The 15,194-nt window shown below is 37.3% G+C and overlaps 1 protein-coding gene across 1 annotated transcript in view; it reads right to left on the bottom strand.

Annotated features, from left to right (window-relative positions):
• The window catches only part of REC114 (REC114 meiotic recombination protein), a gene marked incomplete at its 5' end in the record, with an annotated part of 113,253 nt that overhangs the window by 96,365 nt on the left and 1,694 nt on the right, over nt 1-15,194 (bottom strand). The gene's annotated exons all lie outside the window — the stretch shown is intronic.

The following is a 15,194-nucleotide window of genomic DNA, read 5'->3' as shown; positions in this document are numbered from 1 at the left end:
AGCATTTTCAGAACTCTAATGAAAAACTGATGAACTCATAAAAGTGCTAACAAAAGATCAAGATGGAAAAAAAAAATTAACCACATGGGACTGAGTGAACTGATGAGGATGAGTATAATTTTTGTGACTTTCTGTCTGAATTTAAAAAAAAAAAAAATCCCACAAGGACTCAGAGGCAAAGAATATACAACTCAATTTTCACTGCAAAGTAAAGGAGCTGTTACAGTGGAGGATTACTGGACTGAATGTCAATATTATGACATAGTATGAGTGTGTTTCATGTTTGGTAATTGCAATCATTGTTGCTTTTGTTGTGGTCATCCATGTACAATGCTTGGTGTCAGTCTATTTATCTCTTGTAAAAATAAAATACAGTGTGTGTGTGTGTGGAAAAAAAAAAAAAAAAGACAAGAGGTAACAAGTGCTGGTAAGGATGTAGAGAAAAGGGAACCCTTGTGCACTGCTGGTGGAATGTAAACTGGTACAGCCACCACGGAAAACAGTATTGAGTTTCCTAAAAAAGAGTTAAAAGTAGAACTACCATATGGCCCAGCAATTCCACTTCTGGGTATACATCAGAAGGAAATAAAATCACTATTTCAAAGAGATACCTGTACCCCCATGTTCACCGCAGCATTATTTACAATAGCCAAGACAGGGAAATAATCTAAGTGTCCATCAACAGATGAATGGATAAAGAAAATATGGTATGTATACACACACACAAACACACAATGGAATATTATTGGGCCATTTAAAAAAAAACAAGGAAATCCTGCCATTTGTGACAACATGTATGAACCCTGAGGGCATTATGCTAAGTGAAATAAGTCAGAGAAAGACAAATACTGGATGATCTCATTCATATGTGGAATTAAAGAAAAAACAAATTCATAGCAACAGGACAGATTGGTGGAAAACAGAGGCGGGGGTGGGCAAAATGGGTGGAGGTGGTCAAAAGGTACAAACTTCCAGTTATATGCTAAATAAGTTCTGGAGATGTAATGTACAACATCATGACTATAGCTAACAAAATTGTATTGTATATTTGGAAGTTGCTGACAGTAGATTTTAAAAGTTATCACAAGGGAAAAAAATTTGTAACTACGTGAGGTGATGGATGGTTAACTAAACTTACTGTGGCAATCATTTTGCAATATATACATTTATCAAATCATTATGTTGTACGTTCTAAACTTATACAATGTCAAACATCAATTATACCTCAATAAAACTGGGGAAAGATTTACATCAACCTGAGCTCTTGCTATTGTAGTATTTTGCCATCAACACAGTAGCACACGCTGAGATACAGAGCCTGCCTATCACAGCTTATACAGGCACAGCTTTTCAGGCACAGCTTATACACTGGTTAAATGATCAGAGAGACTTCTCCTATTTTATATTCATGTATTTGTGCAAGACTGTATGTCCTATAGGACTAATCTAAAATTAATTAGGAAAAAGGTTAAAAGAAATATATGAAAATATAGAAAAGTATTTCAAATGTACTTACCTTAAAGTAACTTATACCTACATGAAAGGCTAAAATAGTGTTACTTGTCAGATGTGACAAATTATGTACTTGAGTTTTTTCCTGCTTTTAAGACCCCTCAGAAAGTGTCAGCACTCTATATATTGGCCCAAATTGCTGATTTATGCATCATAAAATATGAAAAATGTGCAAAATTGTTAAGTAGGCTATTAGCTGCCTCCTCACTTACTCCTGGTAGCTAAAGAGCCTCATAAATTATTTCAACAAACTTGTAGGACATATTATGCTAATGAAAGTGGCCCTGCTACATACCCACTACCAAACTGTAAAATTCAGTATTTTGCTTTTGATGTTTCACAGAAATGCAAAGTGTTAACAGTAACAATAATAATAAATACAATTATAAGAGCATAACACCCAAAGAGGGAAAAAAAAGTAATTATATATACCTGGGGAATCTGTTCTTTCTTTAGAATCTAAAAATATCATCTCATGCATCAGAGCATGAGATGTGATTCCCCTTCTTTTACCACATATACCCAAATAAGATTAATAATCGTGAAATTATCTAGTCCTTTTAAACCTAGCTATTGGAGTTCACTTGATCACCTTGATTAGTAGCCATAAGCAAAATATATTTATTCAAAAGACCTCCCATGCAACAGAGGAATAAGTTCTTTATGCCTTGATTACCAATCAAGGCCCCTCTGGTTATTGTTCTTTCTATAAAACACAGTCCTAGGACATTTCTCCAATACGTTTAAAAATCTCCCAAACTAATAAATCCTATGAAAATCACCAAGTATACCAGAAAGTGGTACCTCCCATTGGCACACCTACCCTAGGTCACTGCAACTCTCACACCTGCCTTGCTATCTTCACAGTCACTCTCTTCTATTTATTCACAAACAAGGTTCACTTACGCCCATAACAGTTCCAATATCCAAACTGTATTTCTAAATCTGAGTTCAAGAAACACTCTAATTTATTTCTCAGATGCCATGTTGTCATTTTTTAGGTGAAAAGCACCCTAGATTCCAAATGAGCAGGTACTTGAGCTTAATTGGCTAGATCTTCCAATGGTGATGCCTTAATCATCTCTAAACAGAGCCCTGAATAGTGTCCAGCACATGGTAGGCAGGGAACAAATCCTAAACATGAATGAATTTTAATTTTCTCAGGCCTCATTTTAAACTATAACTTCTTAGACTCCTTCAACAACTAAACTGAAAACAAAAACTTCACTATATTTGTCTAGATAAATTCTACCTTAAATCATGTTATGCAAACAAGGCATAGCCTCTATGAAAACTATGTCTGTTACACAATAAAATGAACCTTTTGTTTATTGAAGGAGAAAAGAGTTGGAAATATGTATTTATAATCTGGTGCTTTGGAAAAAAAATTTTGTCATAGGAAAAAAAATGTTAGAACATCTGTTAGAAGGTTCTTCCTCAAAAGCCTAAGCAATCTACAATATGTCACTGTATGTGACATATAATTCAATTAAACATAACCACAATTATAAAAATTATTTCTATATCAGTCAGGTGTAGGCTAGAGTATGCTGTAGAAATTAACAACCCCCCAAAGCAAAGGTTTTATTTCTCACTCACACTACCTATGCATCCTCTTTCTACCTGTCTTCCCACTCTACCTCACACTGCCCATCTTTCTCACAGTAGGGCCCATCTTTCTCACAGTAGGACCTAAGCTGACAGAGCAGCAGATACCTGCAACACTGTAGCAAAGAGAAAGATAACAATGAATCATACACTGGCTCCTAAAGCTCCTGTCCATGACATAGGTCATTTCTGCTCACATTTCACTGGCCAAAACCAGTCACATGACACACAACTTCAAAGAGGCCAGGGATATGCAATCTTAGTATATCTGGTGAACAACACCAATGACTACTACTTTAAAAAAGACATTATCTGGAATCAGATGGATTTAGAATCAAATCCTTGTTTTGCAACTTGGAAGTATACTTAAAAATAGTAATAACTACTTTATAGGGTCATCAGAAAGATTAAATGACATAATGCAAAATCAGATACTTACCAGAATACCTGACCTTGATTCATTCATTCAATAAATATTTGGGGGTATCTGCCAATCACCATTCTAAGTACTGACATATAGTAATTATGTACTAAATAAGTTTTTTTGTTTGTTGCTATTGTTATTAGAAATGCCTTTTGAGTTCCAACCAGGGCCCTCAGGAATAAGCCTTCATTTCTTAGCAGTCTCCAGATTCAGAAGAGACTTGTTCTCTTGTTCTCCAATAACCATTTTCTTTCTTATATGGTAATAGAACCCCTGATTTTTAGCTGGACACATGATCTCGTGGAATTCAGACTACATATGCCAGCTGTCCATACAGTTAAGATGACCACAGCTCTAAGTTCTGACTACAGGAGGAGGTGTCATGTGGCAACTTACCAGAAACTTCCTTAGGGGACAGCAGGTGTGAATCTTTTGTCTACTTCTTCATCCTTTCCTCCACCAGGCTGTCTAGAATATCGGTTCTATCTTGGACTATGAGACCACGGCCGTGCATGGCAGAGGAACAAAATAGGAGGATCCTCATTTCCTGACACTGTGGAGTGTCATACAAGCCCTGTACTGTTATGTGAATAATAAACTTGCGCCTTATTTAATCCACTGTTATTTTGCATTTTCTATTATTCAGAGCCAATTTTAATCCTAATCAATAAAGCAACATAACCTGTTAACTCTTTAAAAAAGCAAGCTGCATGAAAGAATAGTAACTCTTGACACCCGTACATCTTCATAAGAGAAGATACCACTGTCGGTAGCAGCAGTGTACAGCAGAATGGCTTGAGGAAGACAAGACTTTTAGAATCAGTTCTTCCACTCCTATGTAAACCTTTGGCAAGCTATTTAACCTAGCCAGGCATCAGCTTCTTGTATATAACATGGTAATTAGATCTAAATAGAGCTATTAAATATGAGAATTAGTGTGAAGAGGTTTATGAAAATACTTCATAAATTATAAATCATTAAATAGTATCAGTATTACTTTATCAATTGTTCCCTCTCCCCACCTTTCCTTCAGAAATGGGGCATGAAGACAGATTGCAGTACGTAAGAATCACCTAGACAGTCACGCTCAGAGATTCTGATTCATTAGGTCTAGCACAAGAACCATGAATCTGCATCTTCAACAAGCACCCCCAAGGGACTGCTGAAAGTACTCTGCCTACTTACTACACTTTGAGAAACACCGCTCTAGTGATCAGACCCTACCTATTTTTGTAATCCTGTGCTCAAGTGCCCCAATATTTTAAGACTGTGATGAAACACAAGGACAGTTCCATAGCTTCTCCAGTGCCTAACTAAATGCCAAGTACCAAATAGATAATTTAATAATTTTTGTTGAATTGATGAACTGAAATGGAAAATGACAAAATGGGACTGAATTAAATGACCCACTATGGACTTCCACTTCTGGCCAACATAATGTAACAGGGACCAAACTTGCCTTCCTGCCTGAAACAGCTAAAAAACTGGACAAATTAGAGGAAACAACAGTTTTCAAGACACTGGATATCAAGTAATAAACGACACGATTCCTGAGAAATAACAGAAAGAAAGGAGGTGAGCCTTACCGTTGCCCTAGTTACTTCTTGGGGAAAGTTTACAGGCCAAAGTACAAGGAGAAGGAGCACAGGCAGAACCTGGTGAGCTGTCCCTGAGTAGAAGCGAGAGAGCCGCCAAGTCCAGGTAGGTCAGTGTGGCTAGAGTTTGCAAGCCAGAATACTGGAGAAGAGAGAGCTGTACCAAGAGAGACCCCTCCTCAAATCTTCAGCATACACACATGTGTGAGCAAATGACCAGAGGCTGGGCAAAAAACCACCTGAAAGGACTTAAAGGAACAATCCTGAGTGCTTACACAGGGCAGGGAATAGGGTCTGTTCTTATCAGCCAGAGTGAGAAACTTCATAATTTAAGGACACTGGGTAGAGTACGTATGTTGAAGAATTTTGCCTCAGGAGTGGGAAAAAATGATCCCTAGATCAAATGCTGCTCTGGTCCCACCTGACAAAGCTCAAGCAAGACTTGAAAGGATTAAACTGTTTCCAAGTAACTTATCCCAGCAAAAAGCTCAAGAATATTTATAGGAATCCAAAAATATCCTTCACCCAACAGGGTAAAATTCATATCAGGCATCCAATCAAAAATTACCAGGTATGCAAAGAAGAACTACTACTTCACTATTTTCAAAAATAATTTTCTTGGGCTTTTACTGAATCTTAAATTTTCCTTAAAAAAAACCCTACAATCATTTTTATCATTTTCACCCTGTGTGTTAATCTCAAAAGTCCTCATCTACATAACTGAACTGCTATTCCCCAAATGAAATATTAACACTTCTAAGACAAACAGCATAGTGGTTAAAGTAACAAGCTTCAGAGGCATGAAAAACAGGGTCTGAATTCTCTCTTAACTTATCTGTGTTCCTGGGCAAGCCACTGAACCTCTCTGAGTTTTAGTTCCCTTATCTATAAAAGGGGATAATAATATTTACTTCATAGGGCTGCTATAAGAAATATCCCGAAGTAAACAATAAAGAGTAGCTATCACATCATAATTAGCACACTATCATAAAAAAAGTTCAGAAGTTACCACACACTCAGACATTTACTGAGCACCTATCATATGCTAGGTAATATGTAGGCAAGAGGAATATAAAGAAAAAAAAGGAAACTGTTAAGAGGACCCAAAGTATATCTTAGGATGAATCTGCATTTAACAGTTCAAGTACAAACTTCATTTTGTATTTCTTAATTTCTAAGTAGGGCAATTATTTTAAGTTCCTTCTTTAAAAATTAAAGGACTTTTTTCCCTTTGAAAGGAAAAAAATAAGAAGTTGTCAGGTTCAACCAATTAGGGCATGTCTGAGAAATCCTTGGAATCTGAAAAACGTGGTAAAACTTTAATTGAAAAGCAACCTGTGGGAGTGCCTTCAAGATGGCGGAGGAGTAGGACGTGGAGATCACCTTCCTCCCCACAAATACATCAAAACTACATCTACACGTGGAACAACTCCTACAGAACACCTACTGAACACTGGCAGAAGACCTCAGACTTCCCAAAAGACGCCCTCAGGCGATCTACATGCAGAGGTGGGGCCAAATCCAAAGCTGAACCCCAGGAGCTGTGTGAACAAGAAGAGAAAGGGAAATTTCTCCCAGCAGCCTCAGGAGCAGCGCATTAATTCTCCACAGTCAACTTGATGTACCCTGCGTCTCTGAAATACCTCAATAGACAACGAATCATCCCAAAATTGAGGCGGTGGACTTTGGGAGCAACTGTAGACTTCGGGTTTGCTTTCTGCATCTAACTTGTTTCTGGTTTTATGTTTATCTTAGTTTAGTATCTAGAGCTTATTACCATTGGTAGATTTGTTTATTGATTTGGTTGCTCTCTTCCTTTTTAAATTTTTTTTACATATATATATTTTTTTCTTTTTTCTCTTTTTGTGAGTGTGTATGTGTATGCTTCTTTGTGTGATTCTGTCTGTATAGCTTTGCTTTTGCCATTTGTCCTAGGGTTCTTACTGTCCGTTTTTTGCTTCTGTTTTTGTTTTTTTTTTAGTATAGTTTTTAGCACTTTTATCATTGGTGGATTTGTTTTTTTGGTTTGGTTGCTCTCTTCTTTCTCTTTCTTTTTATTTATTACTTTTCTATTTTTAATAATTTTTTTCTATTTTAACAACTTTATTTTCTTCCTCCCTCCCTCCCTCCCTCCCTCCCTCCCTCCCTCCCTCACTCTCTCTCTCTCTCTCTCTTTCTTTCTTTCTTTTTCTCCCTTTTCTTCTGAGCCATGTGGCTGACAGGGTCTTGGTGCTCTGGCCGGGTGTCAGGCCTCAGCCTCTGAGGTGGGAGAACCAAGTTCAGGGCATTGGTCCACCAGAGACCGCCCAGCCCCACGTAATATCAAACAGCAAAAGCTCTCCGAGAGATCTCCATCTCAATGCTAAGACCCAGCTCCACTCAATGACCAGCAAGCTACAGTGCTGGACACCCTATGCCAAACAACTAGCAAGATAGGAACACAAACCCACCCATTAGCAGCGAGGCTGCCTAAAATCATAATAAGGTCACAGACACCCCAAAACACACCACCGGACGTGCTCCAGCCCACCAGAAAGACAAGATCCAGCCTCATCCACCAGAACACAGGCACCAGTCCCCTCCACCAGGAAGCCTACACAACCCACTGAACCAACCTTACACACTGGGAGCAGACACTAAAAACAACAGGAACTACGAACCTGCAGCCTGCGACACGGAGACCCCAAACACAGTAAGTTAAGCAAAATGAGAAGACAGAGAAACACACAGCAGATGAAGGAGCAAGGTAAAAACCCATCAGACCAAACAAATGAAGAGTAAAAAGGCAGAATTCAGAGTAATGATAGTAAAGATGATCCAAAATCTTGGAAATAGAATGGAGAAAATACAAGAAACGTTTAACAAGGACCTAGAAGAACCAAAGAGCAAACAAACTATGATGAACAACACAATAAATGAAATTAAAAATTCTCTAGAAGGAATCAATAGCAGAATAACTGAGGCAGAAGAACAGATAAGTGACCAGGAAGATAAAATAGTGGAAATAACTACCATAGAGCAGAATAAAGAAAAAAGAATGAAAAGAATTGAGGACAATCTCAGAGACCTCTGGGACAACATTAAACACACCAAGATTCAAATTATAGGGGTCCCAGAAACAGAAGAGAGAAAAAAGGGACTGAGAAAATATTTGAAGAGATTACAGTTGAAAACTTCCCTAAAATGGGTAAGGAGATAGTCAATCATGTCCAGGAAGCACACAGAGTCCCATACAGGATAAATTCAAGGAGAAACACGCCAAGACACATATTAATCAAACTACCAAAAATTAAATACAAAGAAAAAATATTAAAAGCAGCAAGGGAAAACAACAAATAACATACAAGGGAATTCCCATAAGGTTAACAGCTGATCTTTCAGCAGAAACTCTGCAAGCCAGAAGGGAGTGGCAGGACATATTTAAAGTGATGAAAGGGAAAAAGCTGCAACCAAGATTACTCTACCCAGCAAGGATCTCATTCAGATTCAACAGAGAAATTAAAACCTTTACAGATAAGCAAAAGCTAAGAGAATTCAGCACCACCAAACCAGCTCTACAACAAATGCTAAAGGAACTTCTCTAGGCAGGAAACACAAGAGAAGGAAAAGACTTACAATAACAAACCCAAAACAATTAAGAAAATGGTAATAGGAACATACATATCGATAACTACCTTAAATGTAAATGGATTAAATGCTCCAACCAAAAGACATAGACTGGCTGAATGAACACAAAAACAAGGCGTGTACATATGTTGTCTACAAGAGACCCACTTCAGACTTAGGGATACATACAGACTGAAAGGGGATGGAAAAAGATATTCCATGCAAACGGAAATCAAAAGAAAGCTGGAGTAGCAATTCTCATAACAGACAAAATAGACTTTATATTAAACACTATTACAAGAGACAAAGAAGGACACTACAGAATGATCAAGGGATCAATCCAAGAAAAAGATATAACAATTGTAAATATTTATGTACCCAACAAAGGAGCACCTCAATACATAAGGCAAATGCCATAAAAGGGGTAACTGACAGTAACACAATAATAGTAGGGGACTTTAACACCCCACTTTCACCAATGGACAGATCATCCAAAATGAAAATAAATAAGGAAACACAAGCTTTAAATGATACATTAAACAAGATGGACTTAACTGATATTTATAGGACATTCCATCCAAAAACAGCAGATTATACTTTCTTCTCAAGTGCTCATGGAACATTCTCCAGGATAGATCATATCTTGGGTCACAAATCAAGCCTTGGTAAATGTAATAAAGTTGAAGTCGTATCAAGTATCTTTTCTGACCACAATGCTATGAGACTAGATATCAATTACAGGAAAAAATCTGTTAAAAATACAAACACACGGAGGCTAAACAATACACTACTAAATAACCAAGAGATCACTGAAGAACTCAAAGAGGAAATCAAAAAATACCTAGAAACAAATGACAATGAAAACACAATGACCCAAAACCTATGGGATGCAGCAAAAGCAGTTCTAAGAGGGAAGTTTATAGCAATACAATCCTACCTCAAGAAACAAACATCTCAAATAAACAACCTAACCTTACACCTAAAGCAATTAGAGAAAGAAGAACAAAAAACCCCCAAAGTTAGCAGAAGGAAAGAAATTATAAAGATCAGATCAGAAATAAATGAAAAAGAAATGAAGGAAAACAATAGCAAAGATCAATAAAACTAAAAGCTGGTTCTTTGAGAAGATAAATGAAATTGATAAACCATTAGCCAGACTCAACAAGAAAAAAAGGGAGAAGACTCAAATCAGTAGAATTAGAAATGAAAAGGGAAGAGTAACAACTGACACTGCAGAAACACAAAGGATCATGAGAGATTACTACAAGCAACTCTATGCCAATAAAATGGACAACGTGGAAGAAATGGAAAAATTCTTAGAAAAGCAGGGCCTTCTGAGACTGAACCAGGAAGAAACAAAATATAAACAGACCAATCACAAGCACTGAAATTAAGACTGTGATTAAAAATCTTCCAACAAATAAAAGCCCAGGACCAGATGGCTTCACAAATTCTATCAAACATTTAGAGAAGAGCTAACACCTATCCTTCTCAAACTCTTCCAAAATATAGCAGAGGGAGGAATACTCCCAAACTCATTCTACGAGGCCACCATCACCCTGATACCAAAACCAGACAAAGATGTCACAAAGAAAGGAAACTACAGGCCAATATCACTGATGAACATAGATGCAAAAATCCTCAACAAAATACTAGCAAACAGCACATTAAAAGGATCATACACAATGATCAAGGATCATACTCCATGATCAATTATCCTGGGATAAACCCCCAGTAGGGGGTTTATCCCAGGAATGCAAGGATTCTTCAATATATGCAAATCAATCAATGTGATAAACCATATTAACAAATTGAAGGAGAAAAGCGATGATCATCTCAATAGATGCAGAAAAAGCTTTTGACAAAATTCAACACCCTTTTATGATAAAAACCCTCCAGAAAGTAGGCATAGAGGGAACTTACCTCAACATAATAAAGGCCATATATGACAAACCCACAGCCAATATCGTTCTCAATGGTGAAAAACTGAAAGCATTTCCTCTAAGATCAGGAAGAAGACAAGGTTGTCCACTCTCACCACTATTATTCAACATAGTTTTGGAAGTTTTAGCCACAGCAATCAGGGAAGAAAAAGAAATAAAAGGAATCCAAATCGGAAAAGAAGAAGTAAAGCTGTCACTGTTTGCAGACAACATGATACTATACATAGAGAATCCTAAAGATGCTACCAGAAAACTACTAGAGCTAATCAATGAATCTGGTAAAGTTGCAGGATACAAAATTAATGCACAGAAATCTCTTGCATTCTTATACATCATTTTTCCTAATGATGAAAAATCTGAAAGAGAAATTAAGGAAACACTCCCATTTACCATTGCAACAAAAAGAATAAAATACCTAGGAATAAACCTACCTAAGGAGACAGAAGACCTGTATGCAGAAAACTATAAGACACTGATGAAAGAAATTAAAGATGATACAAACAGATGGAGATATATACCATGTTCTTGGATTGGAAGAATCAACATTGTGAAAATGACTATACTACCCAAAGCAATCTACAGATTCAATGCAATCCCTATCAAACCACCAATGGCATTTTTCACAGAACTAGAACAAAAAATTTCACAATTTGTATAGAAACACAAAAGACCCCGAATAGCCAAAGCAATCCCGAGGAAGAAAAACAGAGCTGGAGGAATCAGGCTACCGGACTTCAGACTATACTACAAAGCTACAGTAATCAAGACAGTATGGTACTGGCACAAAAACAGAAATATAGATCAATGGAACAGGATAGAAAGCCCAGAGATAAACCCATGCACAAAAAAGGTTCACCTTATCTTTGATAAAGCAGGCAAGAATACACAATGGAGAAAAGACAGCCTCTTCAATAAGTCGTGCTGGGAAAACTGGACAGGTACATGTAAAAGAATGAAATTAGAACACCTGCTAACACCATACACAATAAATAAAATAAACTCAAAATGGATTAAAGACCTAAATGTAAGGCCAGACACTATCAAACTCTTAGAGGAAAACATAGGCAGAACACTCTATGACATAAATCACAGCAAGATCCTTTTTGACCCACCTCCTAGAGAAATGGAAATAAAAACAAAAATAAACAAGTGGGACCTAATGAAACTAAAAGCTTTTGCACAGCAAAGGAAACCATAAACAAGACAAAAAGACAACCCTCAGAATGGGAGAAAATATTTGTAAATTAAGCAACTGACAAAGGATTAATCTCCAAAATATACAAGCAGCTCATGCAGCTCAATATCAAAAAAACAAACAACCCAATCCAAAAATGGGCCGAAGACCTAAATAAACATTTCTCCAAAGAAGATATACAGACTGCCAACAAACACATGAAAGGATGCTCAACATCACTAATCATTAGAGAAATGCAAATCAAAACTACGATGAGGTATCACCTCACACCAGTCAGAATGGCCATCATCAAAAAATCTACAAACAATATATGCTGGAGAGGGTGTGGAGAAAAGGGAACCCTCTTGCACTGTTGGTGGGAAAGTAAAGTGATACAGCCACTATGGAGAACAGTATGCAGGTTCCTTAAAAAACTAAAAATAGAACTACCATACGACCCAGCAATCCCACTACTGGGCATATACCCTGAGAAAACCATAATTCAGAAAGAGTCATGTACCACAATGTTCATTGCAGCTCTATTTACAATAGCCAGGACATGGAAGCAGCCTAAGTGTCCACTGACAGATGAATGGATAAAGAAGATGTGGCACATATATACAGTGGAATATTACTCAGCCATAAAAAGAAACAAAACTGAGTTATTTGTAGTGAGGTGGATGGACCTAGAGTCTGTCATACAGAGTGAAGTAAGTCAGAAAGAGAAAAACAAATACCGTATGCTAACACATATATATGGAATCTAAAAAAAAAAAAAAAAAGTTCTGAATAACCTAGGGGCAGGACCGGAATAAAGATGCAGACATAGAGAATGGACTTGAGGACACGGGGAGGGGAAGGGTAAGCTGGGACGAACTGAGAGAGTGGCATGGACATATATACACTACCAAATGTAAAATAGATAGCTAGTGGGAAGCAGCCACATGGCACAGGGAGATCAGCTCGGTGCTCTGTGTCCACCTAGAGGGGTGGGATAGGGAGGGTGGGAGGGAGATGCAAGAGGGAGGAGATATCGGGATATATGTATATGTATAGCTGATTCACTTTGTTATACAGCAGAAACTAGCACACCATTGTAAGGCTATTATACTCCAATAAAGATGTTTAAAAAATAAATAAATAAAATAAAAGCAACCTGCAATTAACATCACCTTTCAAAATTATTCTCAAATTAGTAAACTAAATTACATTCAGCCATAAAATACATAAAATGGAGCAATCTGTTATTATGATAATCCTTTCAGAAAGGCTGGGCTAACAGATGTAAGGAATTAAAATCAAGTTCAAGATGTATTTCATTTGCTCATTCCACTTAAATGACAGATGGTTTAAATATTAACCCTATTAATAAAATGTCTGCATATTCATTATGAATCTGATTGCCTTACCTCATAACTCCACAAATTTATTTTATTAATTTTACTATAGGGCTGCCCATTTCATTCAAGGTCTTCTACACTCTTGCCTCGCAAAGTCTGGTCCTTGAACCAACAGCATCAGCATCACCTGGAAGCTGGTTAGAACTACAGAATTTCCCTGCCCATACCAGACCTACTAAGTCAGAATTTGCATTTTTCAAAAATATCCCCAAGTGATTTCCATGCACATTGACATCTGAGTAGCACAGTTCTAAACTGTTGATTTTTTTTCACACTTTTTTTTTTTACAGTATTACAAAAAGTGTATTTGCTTCCAAATTGTGGTTAACTTATCTACAGATAGTAACTTTTCATAATAATTCAATTCAGACAAATAAATCAATATATACATTCCATAGTCTATATATAAGATGTCTTAGACTTGACTTTACCTCTCAACTAGGACTTCAAGTCTTAGAAGTACCAGACTTGTTGTACTATTCATTTTTTCTCTTAAGTCAACATTTTTGCCTTAGCATGTAGCCACTGTGATGAAAGTCTTCTCTGTAATTAAACAACTATATAGAACAGTACCAGGAAATCAGATTCTCCCCACAATTTCAGGAAAAAATGAAAAAACTCAAAATAGATTTCAAGGTTGAACTTAAAAGTCCCCTAGAGAAAAAAAAGCCCAGAATGACTCTATTCTCCACAATAATATATTTTTATGCTTTACCTAACACATTTTTTTACTGCAGGTACCACATATTTTTAAAATGAAAAATTCACATGGGACTTAGTGAAGCTCTTTAGATGGCTCATCTTTTATCATTACTATTGCACAATAGTCACAGAACTCATAAAATAGAACAAATCTTGTTTTCTCTTTCGTTTTTCCCTCCCAAAATGACAGACCTGGGCTGAAACTGATCACAGCAGGTAGGATGGTTCGGCACAGATTCAAAGGAAGGTACAAATGTTCAGTTTTCAAAAGCACTGCAAAAGCCAAACCTCATCCCTTGTCACTGTAGCTGTGGCTTTATGCCAAACATCAGAAAACTGTTGAAAAGTGCTGCTCCTTATACGCAATTATGAAGAGCTTTGCAAAGAAAAGGGAAAAAAAGTAATAACAGCTCCTTCGGATGGTCAAATGTCCCTGGCCTCTGGGTTGCAAGATAGGAATCTAATAGTTACCCAGTTGCATCTGAGGCCATGCATCCAACAAAGACGCCTGAGGAGAAAGGGTTTAAAGGGTGTTTAGAGAAGGTATCAAGGAACCTGTTGGGCAGTTTCAAAAATTAATTATGTCCTCAAAAGTTCCCAGTTTTTTTTACAAGATCCTATTATAGATTAGTCATTCTTCAATTTAACTCTTTATTCACCCTATTTTGCATCTGCAGCCTATACAATTTCTCAGGATACCGTGTTCCACAAGAGTACAACTAAGTATTTAATACCTTTTTTAATGGTCTTAACTCTAATAGTCTAGATTTGGTGAACAATTCATTATGCCCCATCTCTACTCACATTCACAGCCAAGTGTCTGAGAAGAGGTGTCCATGCACATTGGCCACACTTCCTCACCTACTAGTCACTCTTCAGCCCACCCCTATCTGGCTTCCACCCGCTTCACTCCACTGAAACTTCTCTTAGTAAAGACCATTAAGGACCTTCATGTTGCTAAATCCAATGGACACCCCTTAGTCGTCATTATCCTTCACTCTGCAGCATTATTCAACAAAGTTAATTGTTCTCTCCCTCTTAAAGTAACTTTTTGTAGCTTTGATGGACCTGCTTTCTCCTGGGTGCCTCCCAACTCTCTGTCCCTTGCCAATCTTCTTTAGGGACTCGGTCTGCTCCTGACCTACCTTGGGGCTTGGTCCTGGAATCTCGTATCATCTCATAACTATAAATGTCACCTTCGTGTTGATGACACATTTACATCTCCAGCCC

Source organism: Balaenoptera borealis (genome assembly GCF_965194805.1).
Source record: "Balaenoptera borealis genome assembly, chromosome: 3".
Classification (NCBI taxonomy): domain Eukaryota; kingdom Metazoa; phylum Chordata; class Mammalia; order Artiodactyla; family Balaenopteridae; genus Balaenoptera; species Balaenoptera borealis.
Note: the sequence above shows the minus strand (reverse complement) of the source record. Positions and strands in the feature narration are given on the sequence as shown.